Genomic DNA, 21295 nt, shown 5'->3' with positions numbered 1-21295 from the left:
TGTTCACATGCTTAGCCACTCTTATTTTAATGTTTTTACGTTTCCAGTGATTTTTTTTTTGTATGCCTGAATGATATCACTCCCCTACCGTTTTGTTCTCTTTTTCCTATGGAAAATACTATTATTCATCCCGACTTCAATTAATGTACCTGTACATCTTCTATAGACCTTAAAACCAATGCTTTTGATTATTTTTTTCCTGATTTTCCTGGTTCTGAGAAGGATCAGATATTTCTTCACACACCCAGAGAAACAAAAAAAAAGAGCAAATACTTAGAATCCCTCAGATTATAGTTGGAACACAGCTAATTGAGTCTACTATGGAGCTAGACCATATTTTAACCTACAATCTTGATAATACTTATTTTTAAGTAGCATTTTAATCTTTAAATTTACTAATGTTTTCCCTTTTTTTCCCTGTAAACTAGAAAAAAAAAAGGACAATTCCAGCTATTGATTTGCAGCCTCAAACTTGTAAAAAGAAAGCAGCGACCTTGACAAAAGGAAAACGCTGCAGTTTCTTTTCTTGCCAAGGCAGAACACAATTTCATCTTTTGTGTACAGGGCCTGGGCAACGGTTGCAAATTATCATTTGCTTACTCTTTCAGAGACTGTGGCAAAGCGTGTGATTGACAAGCTCTGCTAGACAGGGCCTTGGTTGGTAGTGTTTGTTTCTGGCTCAGACAAAGTCTGCAGAAAGACGTTTGAGAAGAATGGGAAGTATTCAGGCACACCGCAGATGCCGCGGGACTTCTGGGGGGACCTGAGACAATCACCTTTGGAGCTCTTACTTTTGCGTTCCGCCCAGAATGCCGCAGAAAGGGTGCACCTGCCGTTCACTGGAGGCTGCAGCGGCGAGCCGGTGACTCTTCCCCCTGCAGATTAGAGAGACATTATTCAGCTCGCAAATCACCATCATCATCATCACCACCAGTCTGTGCTCATGGAGGCCAACCCGAAATAGGAATAAAGCGTATGTATTAATGGGAGCGTTGGAAATAGGAAGATAGAGGAAAGGGGACTAATACAAAGTCAGTTTAAAGGGTGTGAAATAATCCAGTGAGTTACAGTGTAAATGGCCAAGCACATCATTAAAACTGCTTCATTTTTAAAGGCATTTGTTTCTTTTGTCAGGTTCCTCACGGAATACATTGTGTAAGTAGGGGGAAATAATAGCCTAGAAATGAAATGTGTTCAGTTATTAAGGATTCATTAGTTTCTAATATTCTTTCATTCCTTATCATTATTGTGGTTAAATTGCTCCAGTCTATGGTTTTGAAAACCAGGCATTCTCTGAAATAGTATTTCTCCCTCTGTCATTTAACCTATTTCACCCAAATAATTTTCCATGACTGTATTTGCTAAAAACTTCATTTCCGGATCATTTTACTTGTTACAGTCAAATTCATTATTCTGATTCTTCGTATTTACCACCTAGAGTTATCTTACGGTAATTTTTTTTAATGGAGCAAATCACCTCTTAGGCCCTGGCAGGGTATCTCAGCTGGTTAGAACTTCGTCCCAGTACGTCAAGGTTGCTAGTTTGATCCCCAGTCAGGGCACATACAAGAAACAACCAATGAATGCATAAGTAAAGGGAACAACAAATATCTCTCCCTCTCTTTTTTCTCTCTCTCTCCCCACCTCACTCCGCACCCCCTTCCTCTCCCTCTCTAAATAAATACATAAATTTTTAAAATCACATTTTAGCCTTCAAGTCTATTGGGTTTCTAATGAGGTCATACTTTATTCCATTTCATGGCCACGTTGACACACAGAAACATAAGAACGTCAAGTGACTTGCCCAAGATCTTACCATGAGTCAGGCTGGAGAATGAAAATAGAGCCTGAGCCCTTGTCCAGGGCTCTAATCTTAGATTCCATACTACTGAAGTTTGTAAACATACGCTGTGCAGGATGTGCCTACTTCACGAAGCAGAGTCTTCTGACTTCGTAGAGGACCACAGGGTTTTCATTAAAGTCACATACAGGCGACCCTCGGCCAGCACAGGGCACAGTCGGAACTGCGTGGGCCGGCTCAGATGTGGGTTTTTTTTTCCTGTAGGTACCTGCGCTGTTGCCGTCCACGGAAGCGGAGGGCCAACCAGCTACATGCCTCCACCTGCGCCGTTTTCACACGGGTGACGTGAACGTCCTTGGGTTTTGGAGTCCGCAGGGCTGCAGAAAGCCCTCGAACCAATCCCCCATGGATTCCAAGGGGCAACTTGGGTTTTGGGTGCATACAAAGTTATACTCGGATTTTCAGCTTCCCAGGAGGCCAGCACCCTCGATCCCTGTGTTGTTCAAGGGTCAGCTGTACAATGGGCACCCCCTTGTCTACCCTTCATTTTCTGAGGTTTCAATCACTCATAGTGAACTGCAGCCCCAAAATATTAAATACAAAATTCCAGAAATAAACTATTTGTATGAAATTGCCCACCAGTTCGAGCAGCGTGAAATTTAGCTTCAGAGTCCTTCTCTGTCCTGCCTGGGATGTGAGTCATCCTTTTGTCCAGCGTCTCCACGCTGTAGGTTAGTCACTCGGTAGCTGTCTGGGTTATCAGAGACTGTGGCGTTATCAGTCTCTGTGTGCAAGCAGCCCTTATTTTACTGAATAATGGCCCCAAAGTGCAACAGTAGTGATGCTGGCAATTCAGATATGCCAAAGAGAAGCTGTGAAGTGCCTCCTTTATGTGAAATGATGTGTATACACAGGAGAAAATGTAGTATATATACGTTCGGTATTATCTGTGGCTTCACGAGTCTGCTGGGGGTCTTGGAACATACTACCTACAGAAATGGGGGGACTGCTTTAGCGTCCTGGAAGTGAATAAACTTCCTAATTTATGAAGCGATCCGCAATCAGGAAAATAAGTCCCATTATGGTGATACCATAATTTACTGAGAACCAAGTCTATTGACATGTCATGATATTGAGAGAAAACAGCTATTATTGTTACTTAAATAAAATAATGTTGAATGGAACAGGAGTAGAAAGAATGTAGTCCAAGCCAAGAATCTCAGGTTTGAGTATCGTTTCTGTTACTAACCAGACCACTCCAACTCACTGAGTCTGACAGAAAGAATACACATGCAATCATTATACATACTCATGGGTAAAGCCAGAAGGTGGAATTTAATCTATAAACTCCTTCCAGCTGTAAAACCCTGAGCCTACGATTATAACGTATATGAGTATAAAATACACAGATGTCACGTGTGTCATATACATGTGCGTGCTCATGAACATACATATATTGAAGGTGTAGAGGAGAAGTGGAATAGGTTAAAGATGAAAATAACACTTGCCGAGCACTAGCTATGGCCAGGCGCTGTGTTACCTGCGCGATTCCATCCCTCCCGTCCTGTGAGGCGGGCCCACCGTCACGCTCACATGGACACCGAGGCACTGAGACGCCCAGTGACTTGCCTCATGTAAGTGATGGAGCCCCAAAATTTAGCTCAGAGGACCACGCACATAAGAATCACGCTCTATTTCGTATTATGTAATATCATTTATTTTAAATTTAATTTTTCCTTTGGGGAACAGACAGATTAAAATTTGACTTTAAAGAGATACTTCTTACCCAATGGTTTAAGATTAAAGTAAGATCATAGACGTGCAGTTATAGCTCTGTCTTGCACACAAGGAGTAAGAGTTTTTGTGAAAGAAAACTCAAGCAAAACATTGACTTTGTGACGCTTCCTAGGCGAAGGACATTGTTAATTTTGCAGATGAGGCCTCACCATCCCCCGCTCCTTTCTCTCGGCCCCACAGTCCAGCAGCACCTTGAAAATTATCACCCTTCGGATTCCCTACCTCACTAGTCAGCTCCAACAGCCTGAACAGACGCTTGCAGTTTATGTGTGGATTTACATTTCTTTCAATCATACACAAGGTTATTATAAAAGCCTTACTAACTCTATCAACAGCAAAATACCTCATTATTTTTCCATCTAAAATGTTGCTATTATCTTTTTTTTTTTTTTTTGCTATTATCATGTATGCATGACTCCTACAGGTAAAGATTGGAGTGAGAATTCTAACATTACATTTAAATTTGAACATATGTTACCATCAGAACATAACAAACGTGAGACCATGAATTCATACTATGAAAAAAAAAACATGATCAGTTTTAGCTCATAGGGTGCCTATTAGTGCCCTATCATATTAAGGGAATCATAACCAGACTGCGTGTCCTGCTACGGGTTCCAGCTTGCAGTGTTCATCAATGTATTTAGTGAATGGTCTAAAGTCATGGTGCGAAGTGTGATCTTTTCAAACAGCATCATTCACCTTGTCTGTGTGCCCAGTTCTTTCTTCTTTTTCTAAATGCTTTCCTTTGTGTAGTAGAGGACACCTCCTGCCCTCCATGCACAGAGCTTGTGCTTGTTTTGCTAGTAGCTGTGGTGATGGATTTGCACTAGTCCCTCTCTGGCCTGGTCCACCCTTGTGACCAAGGCCATGAATATGCAACACAGCAAGGGGTCAGGGATAGAGCACAGAGCAAAATAATGGGCCATTAATGAGACTGGACCCATGACTTGAGCTCTGTGCTCCGACACACTGAGCTCTTAAGTCACAAGCAGCCAGTGGCTATACAGCCTTAGGGGCCAAGTATGTGGATTCCGATTTTAAATGCCCAGTGGGATAAGATCATAGTTTTTGTGCTTTAGTTGTTGACACTAAATTCAAGCAGATTTTTAAAATAACACAGCTGACCTACTGAGTAATGTGTTCACTAAATTATATTGTTTTAGGGAGTTCTTGAATCACCATTTCCCCATTAACCCAAAAATCCAGTGCAAAAGTAGCATTTGTCAGCAAAGTACAGTAACCAGCACTTCTCATTTCTACTAGATGTGCTAGCGTGGGGGCAAACCGGAGAGCGGGTCTCAGGCACCCGTGCAACAACAGGCATTGAGCAGCTTACGGATGATTTAACAGCTATTCCGTTGACGGACATGTGGCCACAGTGGGAAACTGGAATGGCAGGTTTGGGGACGACTCCGTTTGCCTGAAGAGCAGAGCCAGTTATTGGCACAAATTGACACTTTCACTGCGGTCTTACTACGCAGAAAACGGGACCACAGAGGTAAATCAGATAAACTGATGTTGATTGTGGGTGATACCCAAGAGTGGGCCCCACCACGTCCAACAGAGGGAAGGTTTCATTTGGGAACTGTGTGGTTTGGTTTTAATTCATAATGAGAAACCTTTGTCCTCCTTTCCGGAGCCACGCTCTCCAAGACAGTAGCCACTGGCCATGTGCAGCTATTTAAATGAAAATTAAAATAAAAAGTTTAATTCCTCAATTTCACTCGTCACATTTCAAATACTCAGTAGGCCCACGTGGCTAGTGATTACCGTATTGGACAGCAGACCACATTTCCATTGTCACAAAAATTCTGTTGGACAGCATAACCATGTTGGCTGGGATCAAGAATCACGAGGACCCTCAATTTTTTAATTCCACATCAACGATTCTGTATTCATCCCAATGAGTTTGTCCTCTTCTGATCCATTCAAGACACAGCCACCAGATTAGTTTAATCATGTCACTTCCCTGTTCAAAAGCCTTCATTTGCTCCCCAACGCCCACAGGAGAAAAAAGGCTAAGTCCTCTTGACTAGCACCCAAAGCTCTGCAACAGTCTGTTCATCTACCTTTTCAACATTTTTTCTATTATTCCATAAATAGGAACTCTATTATAAATCCGTTTACTCTCTGTCCCCTGCATACACGTCGTGCCCTTCCAACTCATTGCCTTGTCCGTACTGTTCCCAGTACCCAGATGTCTGTCCTAATCTTCACTGCTTCTCTAAATCTTATGGGTTTTGCCCTGGCTGGGTAGCCCAGTTAGTGAGAGTGTTGTCCCAACATGCTAAGGTCACAGGTTCAATCTTGGGTCAGGGCACATACAAGAAACAGCCGAGGTATACATAAGTGTGTGGAACAACAAATCGATGTCTCTCTCTCTCTCCCTCTCTCCCTCGTCTCTCTAAAAATCAACAAAAAAATTAAAAATGCTATTGTTAGAATCAATCAATCAATCCTAAGTTTCTTCAGGCCCAGTTTACATGCTACATCTTTCAAACATTCCTGATTACCACAGTTCCCTGTGAACTTCTGCTCTCCCAAATTCCTACCTCTCTTATCCGTTTCTGCTTGATATGTTTCCATGTACCTTACCTCCTCAACCAGATAGCAGAAGCAGCTGCCATCTTATACTCTTTGAACTCAGTATAGTAGCTGAGTTGATAAATAACCAAACGATCGTTTAATTGATTAGGCGTTGAGCTCCGTTTACTCCTGGGACTGGAGGAGATATGAGATGTGGATTTTCCAAAGTAGAGAAAACAGGAAAAGAAAGCTCTTTTCCTTAATGCTGAACCAACTCCTGAAGCCAGTCTCCCTGGATCTGGTGGCAAGCCAAACCTCCGGAACACGCCGGACCGTTCCTGTTCGGGTCCTGACCCAGACCCTGTACGGCCCTGAACAAGCCTGCGCCTGGCCTGAACCTTCCTGCTTCAGCAATTTTCTCCCTATTTTTACAGAACTGAGTTCATTCCCTGCTTCCTGTAATGGAGAAAACATGGCCAAGGCCAAGGGCAAGTTGTACTTGAACAGAAAAACTGGGTCTATTTCTAAGTCCAGTGAAGATGCTTCTTGAGTTTTACTCATTCCAAGTAAAGGCCCGAGTCCTTGGTTAATAAATTAACTCTAGGCCTCACAGCAGGATGATTGGATTCTCTGGGTCACTGAAGATATTTGCCTTCAGAAAACTCTCCAGTTGTACAGTTGAGTATTGGCATGCCCCTTGCATCTCCCCTTCTCCTCCATAAACCACGAGGATAGACAGAAATTTTGTCTTATTTCAAGGGAACGTCACTCAAGGCTTTTTCATTTTTATTGTTTTGAAAACAGTTACTTAAGAAACCTCTTTTGCAATATTGTGGGAAATCATTTGCTAGGTCAGAAGGCTGCTTCCTTGGCCACTTAGCCACACAGACTCAGCTGTCTCATTTGTAAAATGATACATCGTATTATAGTAATAATATACCTCAAGGACTTGCCTGAGGGTTACATGAGAGGGAAAGAAAGTCAAATTAGTTTCTCAACAATAGAGCCCTAAAGAAACATAAGTGGTAGCTGTTTCTAATATTTAATGTATTAGTCAACTGAATTGACGAAAAGTCAGATTAGAAGTCGATCCAGAACCAGTCACAAGGTGAGGTGGGAGGACGACCTGTGGGCAGTGGGAAGAGTCCAGGTGAAGACCAGCCCATCATCCAGAGTTGCCCACAGGCTGCTGCCCGGGGAGCCAGCCCTGCGCAGCCGCACTCCCTTCACCGCTCTGACGGAATGCTGCGTGGCCCTCTTCTACGGCAGCCTAAGTTAAGAGATGTGCGACTCAGGGAACTTAACGACGGTTTCCTATTTCACGGCTCTAGCTCTTCCCTGCTGCACGGTGTGTCGTAGATGCACCTGTTTCATGCAAAATTTGAAACGTAGGAAAAGACCTCAAAACTGAATGGTGGCAAAGTACATAAGCCATATTTTAAATGGCCTGTTGACACAGTGGTTCTAATACAGGCATTTCTACTTTCAAATCCTAACAAAAGGTGGAGAACCGATGAGAGCTGTTCAGCACCTTGTCCCTGTGCAAACTTTGTATTTTGTGATGCTTTGAGGTTGGAGCATCTCTCTCAGCCTGTAGTTTGTGTGGTTCTACCATAGCTCCCACCAAGCCGTTCCTATTTTCTGAGCGCATTTTGCTTGTGAATGTCAGCTGGACAGCCAGTGGGATTAGGGGGTTAGGTGCTGTGAGAGCCAGGGAACAAGGTTTTCTTTTTGTGAAAGAACACCATCGCTAAACAAGTCCAGTCCATATTTGTTTTAATCAGCGGGAGAAGAGAGCCAGTTTTTTAAGGAAACAACCTAAAAGTTGCATAATGAGAAATGAAGATAGCACCATGGTTATTCTTCATTAGCACTTTGCAATACTCTAAAAAATACTTTAGGCTCCTAGAAAAGAATGACAATTGGATAGATGCATTCCTTTTTATTTGTTCGTTACCCATCTCAAAACACGGCCTTTTGGGGATGAGAAACAGAAACACTGTTAGGATTAAGAAGACATGAGTAAAGGAACTATGATAAGACTCAACAACAAGAAAGGGTCAGCAGTTTAAATGAAGGTCAAAGATTTTAAACAACTGTACAGATAAGGCCTCACACAGAGAACAATTCAAGACAGCCAAACCCTAAATGAAATAACAAAGTCCAAAGCAAAACTCGTTCCGAGATTTTCCATGGTCTCTCAGAGGCCTCATGGATGATAGTATCTCTCTGCTCCCCTTATTAAGATTAATCTTTGATTAAAATGTATTCAAAGGTCAAAGGAAAGTACAGTCTAATGTAATTCTAAAGCCTGCTCTGTCCCTAACTAGTCACTTCTTAGAACTCACTTAAAAAAATCAAAAAGGTAGAGCAGATGGACTCTCTCTGGTTCCTCCCAGATTTAGAATTTTCTGATGCAAAATACTTTGCTTGTGAATTTTGTAAGGAACTTGTACAGAATTCCCTAGTAACCAGGAGACCCCTGGAGATGAGGATATAAATAGAGCTATGGTCATAGGAGACTTGACTCATGAGCAACATCTTTTTATAAATTGTAAAAATTAAGATCATTATAGAATTCCTACTTTGTTGAATGACACTCGATTGAAATACTTAGAACACACTAGGCCATGCCTACTCGAACTGACTGATCAATCCTGACATTTACTTCTAAAAAACTACAGAAAAAATAAGGATCAAAAGCTAGGCAGAGGACATTATCTCTTTACAAAAACCAGAAAAGCAACAATAGAAGGGAAAAGTGAGCAATTTTGTCTGTCAGATTTTTTAAAATCATTTTCTTCTAAATCTTTGTATTCTTCAAAGAATGTAATAGAACGCATACAAAGGAAAGCTTGGAGATAAGCCCTGCTATTGAAGAAGACATTATTAATGTCCCATAATGATGATATTTCCTTAAATTAAAATAAAAAGTAGAGACAAAGAGAAAAAAATTGTAGTGTTGAAAAAAAAATACTTCTGTATTGTAGACTTTCAGTATGTATTGATTAGAACACACACAAAAAAACACCCTTTTACATCCAATCTTCTACCACTGTCCTAATTATTATTTGTCCAGTCCTTCAAGAAACCTCTACTGAGTTCTTGGAATGTAAACTGAAATTCACTAATCACTGAGAATATAAGGATAAATTGGATAGGACCTGTCCTTAAGGAGCTCACAATTTAGTGAGCTAATTTGCTGACCTCCAAAAAAGCAACACATTGCGTAATGTACTAGGATTGAAGCAATAATCCTGGAAGATTATTTGGTGGCACACCGATTCACATTTCACAGAAACCAGGAGCAAACTTTTTGGCAAACCTAACTTCTTGGTAAATGGGGACTCTCCCTGTAGAATGATTGTGAAGATTGAACATGAACATAAATATGAAGGTAACTCTAAGACCTAAAGCACTACAAGCAGAAGCAGGTAAGCCTGAATATAATGACACAATTAAGTTTTAGTCCAAATTCTTCATAGCAGAACCAAATATGAGAGCTGGAAGAAAATCTGGAAATCATCTAATCCAATCTTCTCAGTCTACACAACTGAAAGCAGAGGTTCCGAGTCCAGTGGGATTTACCCAAGAATTCCCCCTTTGTAAGGGGCACAGTCAGATCTCTTTTCTCAGGTCACCATCTGATCGATACAAAGAAGACAGGGTACATATTTCCTATACCTTATACGTGGCGAAAGAAATATGATGTACTGTCTCTTGGGGTAGGTATTTTTATGGTGAGACGCTCTTTTGGAAGTTCAGATATTTGATCACTTGGCAAACCTCTTTGGGGATGACTACTAGCCGCCTACAGAAAGAAAACCACAGCTTTTGAACAAGGTTTTTAGTAAAAGTTTAAGAAGCAGCAATACATGGCAACCAGCAACTATGGCCTTAGATCAAAGAACAGCCTTTACATGGGTAGAGAGCAGTCTCCACTACTGGTTGTAAAACCTCAGGAAAGAACATTAATAACACGATCTTAGAAACAGGATGTGAATACAGTTCAACGACAAAAAAATTAGATTATCCAAGCCCTATTGCGTCAAAATCACAGATAGAGCATATTAAATTCAATGGCAGTTCTAGGAAATCCACAAGATTTAAGTGTTCTTGGCTGGTTTGTTGTAGCAGCAAGAATAACCAAATAACATTTCTTCTCTGCTACTTTGTAGGACACCATGGAAAATGATGTTCCCATACCTTCCTTCAGTTACGCAATAAAGTTCCCCAAAAGTCTGAGTCACATCACAACCACAATGACATCTCCAGAAGGTGGGGTGTTACTATAGTAGAAGCACACAGGCTTGGGTGACGTTCCACGCTGTGCTCTGCAGCTAAACTGCTATGTGACTGTAGGTGTGTCCATTGACCTTCCTGAGTCTCGGAGTTTTCACTGTACAATCAGTGCTTAGCGATATCTTCTAGCCCTAGACAGGCGAGGGTACCAGATTTGGCTCATTGTTGAAGTTATTTCGCTAAATCTTTATTATCTAGCTGGGCCTTTTGCAGAGAGGTAACAAGGGGCTTTCCATGGGGAAGGGGCAGACGAGCTTCCCCTCGGTCTACCAAGGAGCTAACCAGCAGCTTTCAGGCTCCTCCGTCCCTTGGCCCTTGGCCGGTCCTCCTGTGCACCCTGAGCTGAAAGCTCTAGCCCAGCGAGGTAAGAAAACCGCCGGGGGCGCGGGGAGGGATGGAAACGGGCCCTTCTCAAACAGAAGTGCCCACAAAGGTGCTCTCGGGCGCCTGGGCCTGAGCTCGTAAACTGGAAGGGTCGGCTCCATTGCAGTTTGAATCCCGGTTTCGAGATAAGCGAGGGTTTTCTGATTTCTCCGGCGGCAACTGTTTTCCCAAACCGTGCTGCATGAACGGCAAACATCGCGGCCTCTTTGAGCTGGGGGGCAGAGCGAGGATTGTTTGCGATCGCTCCTCGGAGGGTCACGGCAAATGAATTTAGCTTTGTCTCTCAAGTAACTACCCGCCTTGAGTGTCTCCCAGCGGGAGAAAATAAGCCAGCTTCGCGCCTAGGCTTTTCAAGCGTGCGCGGACAGGCTGGGCGGGGCGCGGGCGAGGGTACTATATCTCCCGGCGGAGGAGCACACGGCAGTTCTCGCGGCACACGCTGCAAACCGAGAGGTGCAGCCGAATGCTTAGTTGGCGCTGCTGAGGCTGCTTTCCCCGTTCAGTTCGACTAGGACGCTCTGATAGGCCAGTACGCCCCTGCAGTGGTTGGCCGGAAAGGCTTGAGCCTTCTGATTGGTCGCTCCGCACCTGCAATGCGTCAAACCGCGGCGGGCGTGGAGGGCTCCGCGTGAGTGGTCGTGGCTGGGGGGGCAGCCGGCGGCCTTACGGGGAGGGAGCGGCTCCGCCTATGGCAGCCATCTTTACTAGTGGCAGCGGGGACTTCCGCGGCCGCGGAGCGGGTTTCCACGCTCTTTAAGCAGTGGAATAAAGGCTGTGCGACAGAAGTTTTGTTTGTTTTTTTTCCCCCCTTTTTACTTTGCGGTGGGTTGTTTTGTTTTTTCTTGCTCGGGTCCCAGGGGTATGGTCGGGGGATAGAATTCCAGGGCTGGCGGCTGGGAGCTCCTCGTGGCCACCCTGGGAGCAGAGGGTCTAACAAGAATTTTAGCTGCCGCTTCAATAAAACCGCTTGGTTTGCGACCTCTCGGCGTGCGCGGGGGAGGGCGATTTGATTCCTCTTACATTGTAGAAGCAAAAAGCGAGATTTGCTCCCGGGGCATCTTGCTCAAGCTGGAAAGCAACCATGGGACGCTCTCCCGAATACGTCATGGTTCTTGCCCTGGCTGGGCGCCGTCCCACCCGAGCGGAATGCGTTTTTGTTTTTCAGAACTGTACATCAAACAGCCGTCTTGGAAACTGCTTATCGCTCCAGAAACAGTGGCCTGCAGGGGCAAAACTGAGCTTGCCTGACAGACGTGCTACGAGATGCTGGCTGAAAAAAAATTTTTTTGATCATATCAGCTCATTTGCCTTTTTAGGCAACTTATGTTTGTGTGCGCCTCCGGTTTTCATTAGTCTCTGATGTCCACCCCCGCCAGAGAGAAAACCTTTTATCTTTCAGTGTATCAGAAGTGGTCATTGTTCAGGACTCACCCTCCCTTAAGGGGTTTGGGGGGCGGGGAATTAATATGTTCCCTGGGTGAGTTAGAGATGGGGGAAACGGGGAAATCCCTGATTGTCTTGCTCTGGCGGGAGGCGATGCACTTGTTGGTTTTATTTGAACTGCGTAGGTGCAAATTCGGGGGCTTGTGGATAACCAAAGGTGAATTCTGGTGCTGCCTTGGCTACAGGGAGAGGTAGTCGGGTGTTGCCATGGCAACGGGGAGAGGTAGTTGGTGAATTTCTGGCCGATAAACCCAGCAAGGCCAGACCTCTCTGATTTATGAAGTCTTTAGTAGTAATTGGCTACCCTGCTTTATGCATCCCGGCTTTCATCGTTGCCATCCCTGTCCAAGATTCCTGACTGATCAGTCCAGGCACACGTGGACTGTCCATTTTAATACAGGCGCATTCACTGCCTTGTGTAGATTTTCTGATTAGATGCTGGATATGGGAGTACAGTCTTTGTACCATTTGTCTCCCTTTTTGATTTGTAAGTTATTGCTACTCTTACCTAATTATTTAATTCTTGCCTTTTATTGCCTTTTCCCATAGGTAAACCATCACTGGCACCCTAAAACTAACAACTCCCCTCTTGTTGTTTAGCAGTACAGTGTTTGAGCACTGAGTTCATGGACACTGCAAAAGAAAGAATATTGCAATTTTGCATAATCTCCATATAGCAACAACCACTGGAGCATCTGTGGAACACACAGTAATTCAGTGTCCTTGGGCAGCTGCAGTGTAGGAGCCGGCCACTTTGCTTGCTGTGTGAGGTAGACAGAGCGAAGGACTGAATTTTCCAGAGCCTAGGTTTCTTCTGCAGTGCGAAGAGAACCGGGCCTACCGCACAGAGTTCTTGTGCCGATTGCATGAGACGTGAACGTGCCAGCACTGTAAATTGCAGAGCTGTCGACCTCATGATGTTTGGTTACTGAAGCGTTTACCGAGTGCCCCGTAATTGTCTGACCTTGTGAGAGGAAGATTTTCCTGCAAGATTTTCTACTTTGCAGGAAGAACAGATGGACAAACTCAGATCCAAAATAAACCTTAGGTGGCATAGTCTTTTCTTAATGGAAGGTATAATATTAACATAGTCTTATTAGCATATATTGTCAGGCTTTTTTTTTATCCTCACCAGAGGACATTTTTTTTATTGCTTTTAGAACGAGAGGAAGAGGAGGAGGAGAGAGAGAGAGAGAGAGAGAGAGAAATATCAATGTGAGAGAGAAACCAATTGGTTGCCTTCTCATACCCTCCTGGACAGGGAGGATGAAACTACAGCCTGGATATATGTACCCTGACTGGGGATCGAACCTGTGAACTTTTTTTCCATGGCCCCGATGATTCAACAGACTAAGCCACCCCAGCCAGGGCTACATCGCCACATTTGGGGGCTCTTGGGGTCACTAGCTTACCACAGTTTATCTCGGACTTCCCTGGTTTTAACACTCCAACGCCCGTGTCCAAGGCAAACCAGGACGGTCGGTCAGCCTTGGGCTGTTTTCAGTGCCACAAGCTGGGGGGAGAACTGAAGGGGAAGCGAAGCTTCTTGCTGTCTGCAGGGGATTAGGGGTCCCTGCAGCTGGGGGTTGCTAGACACAAGAAAAGGGATGCCTTTGTCTCAGGAAAGTGTGGCTGACACCCGAAACTCAGCACAGCCAAAGTCAAAGTGATCATTTCACCCATCTATATTGTTCTTCCCTCCCTCAGTCCCCACACATGGTTGTTTTTTAAAATATGTGTGTGTCTGTGTAAAATTTTCTCTTTAAATTCTAATTTTTATCTCCGGTCAAGGCTTTGCCGCACTGTTAGTCACTTCAGCGTGCAGAGGTTCTCCGTGACACCACGGCCCCCTTGGGCAGGCTGATGAGGCCTCGTGCCGCCGTGACTCGTTGCCCACATTCCTAGTGGAACAAGGTACACCACAGTTCACTTCAAGTGAAAATAAAGATGTTCTACTTCTCTGTCCAAGTTCACGGGCCCCCCCGAACTTTCCATAGAGTCCACCTTGAGAGCCCCTGCCCCTCTGCTGCCCTATTTCGGTTTTCTTCCCACTGTGTCCCTTTTACATTCTTTCACCTTTACAATCCCGCCGCCACCATCCTAGTTTGAAACCTAGTCGCTGTTTTCCCGGCTGTGGCCAAAGTCTGTATGGTCTCCCATCCCTAGTTCCATCGCCTGCCCAGAGACGGAGAGTTTTTCTAAAGCGTGCTCCTGGCGATGTTCCCTGCTCAGACCTCCCCTGGCTTCCCCTGGCCTCGAGGTTTAAATCCGGATTTCTTAGGGGTTCCTGCAGGGCCCTCCATAATCTGGATTTTTATTCCTAGCAGCCTAGTACCCTTCCCATCTCCTAAATTTCAGCTGTATAAATTGTTCGTAAATCTCTGCTTTTCCCCTCCCATTCTTTATTCACATTGCTTTCTTGGCCTAGATCTTGGTCCAAAAAGTTTTAATGTCCTTAAAGACTTTCTTCAAGTGCAAAGTCAGCCAAAATGATCTCTTCCTCCGCTGGACTCCCTTTGCACTTCACTTCACCCCCTTCTGTGACCACATTCTACTTTTATTAAGGATATTTGATCACTCCATAAATATTTGTCAAGTACCTTTTGTGAGTGTGGCCCTGTATGATGGGCTACAGGGATCTAAAATGAAACATGTGGACCTCGGTTTTTGAAGAACTTAATAATTTCAGTTGGGAGAGGATGTGAACCTAAGTAGCAGTTTTTCAAGGTAGAAGAAATGACAAGCATTTCAGGAATGCAGAGGGGAAAACTCACTCTGCTAGAGGGATAAGAGAAAGCTTTGTGGAGTTGGTGGCGTCTGGCTGGCTTGGAGGGTCGGCAACTCATACAGATGGACATAGGGAAGGCATTCTACGCAGAGGGGACACCAGGAACCAGGCAGGGAAGCTGAGAAGAGCAGGGCATGCTGGGGAAGGAGGAGTTCAGTCTGTTATTAAGGGAGAGACCGGGCTGGGGTCAGGCTGGGTAAGGCTAGGTGGAGAATGGCCGTGCGTGCCAGGCAAGAAGATAAGACTTACCCTGTCTGCGTGGAATCCACTGAGGAGTTTTGAGAAGAGACTTACAAAGGTGATGCAAGAATAATTATGTGGCAGCAAAGTGGGAGGCGAATTTTCATAGAGAGAGAGAGAATGGACAGGGAGACCGATGGAGGCAATAACAGTAAGAATAATGGTTAATATTTACTGAGCACTTACGGAGTGCCTTGCAGTGTCTGTATTTACGATATCTCATTCATTGTGCACAAACACCCTGTTCTTTCACAATGAAGCAAAGCGAAGCTTCGAGTGGATGAATAAATAACTTAGCGGGTTTACCCATGGAGACAGACCTGGAAGTTGAACCCACTTACTGTCTGCAGTAGTTGGTCCACAAATGAGCTATAATCAGAAAGTTTTAGCAGTGGGATTCGAGAAGGTCCAAGAAATTGTACCTCTCCAAGAGGCGAAGGATGAAAAAGCCACAATTATCACCGTGGTCGAGCTCAATTCCTGGACCGTACCCTCCAATACTGGTCTCATCATGTCTCTCCGACATATTTTTCTATAGCAAATAAGACACCAGTAAGCAAACAGTTCTACCTCACCTTACAAAAACTCGTAATACCAAAATGAGAAGAGGGTACCAGTTGGACTTGGCCTTCTACTGGGACTCCTCAGAAACCTCGCAGGAGGCAGTGGCAACAGCACTGGTTTGGGGGTGTGCCAGGTCAACGCTTCCAAGTGTTCCTGTTGGGGGTGCTTCCCAAGTGTGGACCTGAGTTTTCCAGGCACTTGCTTCTGGTGAGAGACCTTTCCTGGCCTAGTCCCTGTTTAAAGATGTTTAATGGGTTTCAGGGCACCAGAGGAGTGATTTTCTTATGCTGTGGTCAAAGTCAGCAGCCTCCATATTCTCCCTTCCTCCCCCTGCCCCCCCCACCCCCCAAAAATGTAGCCAAAAGGAGGAAGAGCTAGCGAGTGTGCTGTGCGGGAACAGCTGGGTTGCACGGCATTCCCCTTGGTACTCTCTTCCCCATAACTGAGCACTATATAGTAGGAGTGGGGGCGGGGGCGGGGGCGGGGCTCGTTTATTCCAATTCCTTCTATTTTTTTTATACTTTTGGTCTTTTCCTGATTGCAGACAGAAAAATTAAAAAATGTACACGTCAAAACCCTTTTAAACCTAGGAAAGGCTTTCACTTTAAACAATTCTAGTATGCACTTCATGATGCATTGACTACCTTTTTCCCTTTTCTAATATTCTTACATCTTTCTGTGTGTCTTTTATCATTCTGACTAGGTCATAAGTTCCTTAAAAACAAATTCCATAAAAAAGATTTCCTACCACCTGTACCATTGTCCTTCATACAGTAGTCAGTCTTGATTTGTCATTTTTCCTTTTTTGTTTCTGGTTTTTCTTTTCTCCTCAACACTTATCTCTGATGACAGCATCAGCAGTTCAGGGATATTCTAGAAAAAGTACTCATCCAACGATATTTATTGAATTAATTCTATGTAGCAGGGACCTCAGAATGTGAGTGCTGAGTACTCCCTCTTGGAGTTGTGGTTCTTAGCCATTTGGGGGGGATAAGCAACACCTTTGAGGGTCTGATAAAAGCCAGAGAAACCTCCCAGAAATATACATACTAGAGTAATTATGCAACGCCTGTCATACAGTCTATACTCTCCGAGCCCCTCAAAACCAAAACAATTTTTTTTAAAAATCCAAAAGATCCTCTTTAGTGTGATGTATTCAGTGTTTATCACTGTATAATCTTATGTGACCTACGCATAGATCAGTACACATAGACATTTGTATGTAGTTGATCAACCATTTAGCACTAAGGGAACCGTTTCCTTACTTAAACTGTTTGTCGTATTTTTTAACAATTTAATAAGACTTTAAAGCAAAAATTGCCTATCTTTCTGCTACTAGAATTTGAAAGGAAAAACACGTCTCAGCATTGTTTTTTCTTTAAGGTAAGAGTTCTGAGTAATCACCGATACGGGCATTTTTCAAATCATGATATGCCATATCAGTAAACCTAGTCTTGGAAAGGGCTAGTCTCATTTTTAAAATATTGTGCTACCCACAACACAGAATTAAATTCAAGTCTGAACTGGAGTACACGAATGAGATTTTCATAGAACATTTTCTCATGATTTGGTACAATTGATGTTTCAATCAATGCTTATTATCTTGAAAACATATTTTCATCAAAGAGAAGGAGTAGCGATTGCATAATTTTCATAGCAGTTTATCACAGTTTCCTTTGTATTTCTTCCCGTGTGCTGCTCTTCCTAATTAACAGCAGTTTGCTAAATTGCGTTGCAGAAAGCCTGGTTAAGATGGAACCCTCCCATCTGGAGCCCGAGGTCTGGGAATTTGTGTAAAACCTGCACAGGAAAGGGTGCGGCAGGGGGCGGGAGGGGGGAGTTGTCATTTGAGAACTTCCTCTATCAGTGAATAATTAATGATGGGATAACTGAACACGAAGCAACAGTTATAGACAGCTGCAACTCCTTGCCTCTACCCGGAAACTTGTTGCAATGATCATTTCAGTCAAACAAAGTGGTCCAGATTCACAAAAAAAATGAGATTCTAGGTGGCTTTTAGGAATCAAGTATGACAGATGTCTTTATTGCTGGATGAAGTCTATTTTAAATGCTAAAAGGAGCTGATTACAATGTAAAGAACCCCTCTTCTACCCATAAAGAAAGATCTGTAGGCAGTACGAACACTATCAGAATCATTAGGGAGCATTACTGAGGTTCTTCCATGGGCAAGGCACCCACAGAGGTAACAGGATTGCAGAGAATTGTAGCTCCATGCTCACAACTAACCTGAGCATAACCTGCATGAGGACAGAGACTGTGCTTTTATTTATGCTGGGTTTTGTTCCATTTATATTTGCTCGTGCCCTCAATACAACCATGTCTGACATATAGTAGTTGCTAAATACATGTTGAACACCTGAATCAATAACCATCAAAACTGATGGAGAGAAAAAGGAGTTCAGTGAAAGAAGGGAAGCTTCTGTTTTACAATGTAGCTTTTAAAAGGAAAATATTATATTATGTTCTTTTAAAAGACTTATTATGTGACTTTGATACCTACAAAATAGTGTAGTAAATGTAAATGATTGAGCAAAATATTAAAATAAGCCACACTGAACCCATCATCTATTCAAATCCCTAGAATACTACCAATTTTGTGGAAAGCACTTGTGTACTTCCCACTGTCAATCTAGGTCTGCCATCTTATGGATCCCAAATGGTACTGCCAGAATGCGGGGCAGTTGCCTCTGTTAGTGCCGGGAGACGGCTTCTGCACAGACCAAGAGAACACCTGCTCGTGAATCTGCACCTTATGTCCAAAGGAGTTTACACAGTGTTCTGAAATGTGTATTCTTGGGTAATTCTTAATTTTAACTCTCTAGGAAAGAATCCAAGTAAACTGTGCCAATTTTAATTGTTTATTGACCCCACTGAATAAATTTCCTAGGCTCGGTTTCATTCCTTTGCTTTTGAAATGGTTTGGAACAAGAGAACGGTTCTTTGCAGTGATTGCACGCGAGGGCTGGCGTGCATGTTTTATGGAAGCTGTGACCAGCTACTCACGCATGATTGTGAAATAGAGCAGTCTTCCTCTTTTCTTTTTACATCGCTGGAAAAGGACGAGGATAGATGGTTTCCCATTGCAACCAGAATGTGTGGGATTCACTCCTTCCATCCCCTGCTGAGGCGCTGTAGCGTTTATCTTTTGTTACATGCAGGATCCCAAACACAGAGCTTTTGTTCGCAATGAGCATGAGGGAGGTTAGACAGTGGGGAACATTTTTCAACTCTTTCAAAATTATAACTTTAAAATTTTGCACATAAAAGATGAAGGGGAAAAGACTCCGATTCTAAAGTGAATGATGGAATTTGCAGATCCAAGTAGAATTGTTTTGCCTCCCTTCCCACTAATATAATTTGAGGCACTGAAGCATTCTCAGGATTGCGTTTGATGGGCAGACTGAAATTTTATCTAGGACAAACATGGTAAGTCTGTTTAAGGCTGCTGATTTCATGAAGCTTTTTAAATTCCCTTCGCCACTCGTTTTCAGTCTGTTTTCGTGTTTGCACTGGGGCGTGGCTAACAGGGCGAGCAGTTGCTCTAACTACCAATTTTCTCCAGTGTGGATCCTTACAGCCAAACCACAAACATCACCTTACCCATCCTAGAGAACTAACTGTAGGGTACTTCTTTCCAAACAATTCAGCTTCTCAGGGCTCCCTCTTTTGTTCAATAGAGACGTTGGATGAGATTACCTTCTTCCTGCGGCCTCCCTAAGAGGTTAATGATTTTCTGATCATCTTATGATTTAATTATTAAATCCCCTCTCTTTAGAATTTTATCTCAGTTTGACTAAGTTATTATTATTGACTCAAAACAGCATAAAGTAGTATTTCCACATCGAGCCTAATCAGAAAACTATGACCTCCACATTTTTCTGTTTATTTTGGTCCAGCAGGAGTAAGGCTCGCTTGAGAGTGGCTGGTAGGGGGTGTGAATGTCTCTCATGAGATGGACAGCAATTTGAACACTGCACCTAAAATGTCCTATGGTGTGCTTGAGTGTGATAGTGTTATGTTACAGAATTACATGCTTATGATTTTGTAATAAAAGGGGTGTTATATGTCCCAGACCCTGCATTTTAAGATTTTTTACAAACATTTAACATGCTTGAAAATTCTGGTCAAAATTAAAAGTATCCTTTTGTAGTCTGACTCTAACAGTTTACTTAAAACATATTTGAAGAAAGCTTTTGGTTTTTGCTTCCAGTTTGTTCATGTTTCAAAATTTCTAAACCATCTACATTCGCTTTTACTCTTGAAATATGCTTTCATAATAAAATTAAATGACTGTTCCAGGTGCTAACCATGTTTTTTATAGAAATGGAATGATTCACAATAATCACTATAGGGAAGGTACCTCACAAGTGTTTTGTGAGTTTCAAATTTCACTGGGAAAAAAGTTAAGTTTGAGATAATCCTAATGCTGAAACCTGGTTTGGAGGAAGGAATGCAAATGTGTAATTTATTGGGTTGGCCAAAAAGTTCATTTGTTGTTTTTTTTTTTTCGTAAGATGGTTCTAGTAACGCTTAGTTGTCTTTAACTTCATTCGAAACAATTTTGTTAGCTCGTATTGTGACAGCTGCATATCAGTGTGAATGAAAAAAAAAGTATCAACATTGGTGGATTTTTGTATAGCTGTTTTAATGTTGAAGATGGAAGAAAATGTGCAACACTTTCAGCATATTATGCTTTATTTTTTCAAGAAAGGTAAAAATGCAACTGAAATGCAAAAGAGGATTTGTGCAGTACATGGAGAATGCACTGTCACTGATTGAATGTGTCAAAAGTGGTTTGTGAAGTGTCGCACTGGAGATTTCTCACTGGATGATGCTCCACAGTCGGGTGACCAGTTGAAGCTGACAGCAGTCAAATCGAGACATTGAGAACAATCAACGTTCTACCATACAGGAGATAGCTGACATCCTAAAAATATACAAGTCAATAAAGTTATTGGTAAAAATGAAAAATGTGCCTTTTATGTTAAGGAAAAAAGCCATGTGGACTTTTTGGCTACCCAATACATGTTGAAACATTAGTGTATCGCTGTCTATTAAATTTCAAAGTTTAGTTTACTTTTAGTTCTGCCACTGGAATATCTCAGGGGCCATAAATCCAAAAGCAAAATCATTGCCCCTTCTGTGCCTTTCACTTAACTATGTAATCACGATATTTTTCTTTAGGCAATTACTTTTGGAAGAATAAGGTCCCAGTGAAAATTTAAGTTGCGGCAACTGGTTTTCCAGAGCCCTGTTAAAAGCAAATTCAACATTTATTCTTCAAAGCACAGTAAGAAACTACAAAACAGAAATAAAAGAAAGAATAAGGGCTTAAACATCTCATAGATTTGAGTTCAACTTCTGATACTGTCACTCATCACCTGTGTGAATTTGAGCAAGTTCCTCGACCCCTCTGGCCTGTCTTT

Source organism: Phyllostomus hastatus, unplaced genomic scaffold (genome assembly GCF_019186645.2).
Source record: "Phyllostomus hastatus isolate PE091 unplaced genomic scaffold, TTU_PhHast_1.1 phas_scaffold_501, whole genome shotgun sequence".
NCBI lineage: Eukaryota > Metazoa > Chordata > Mammalia > Chiroptera > Phyllostomidae > Phyllostomus > Phyllostomus hastatus.
Note: the sequence above shows the minus strand (reverse complement) of the source record.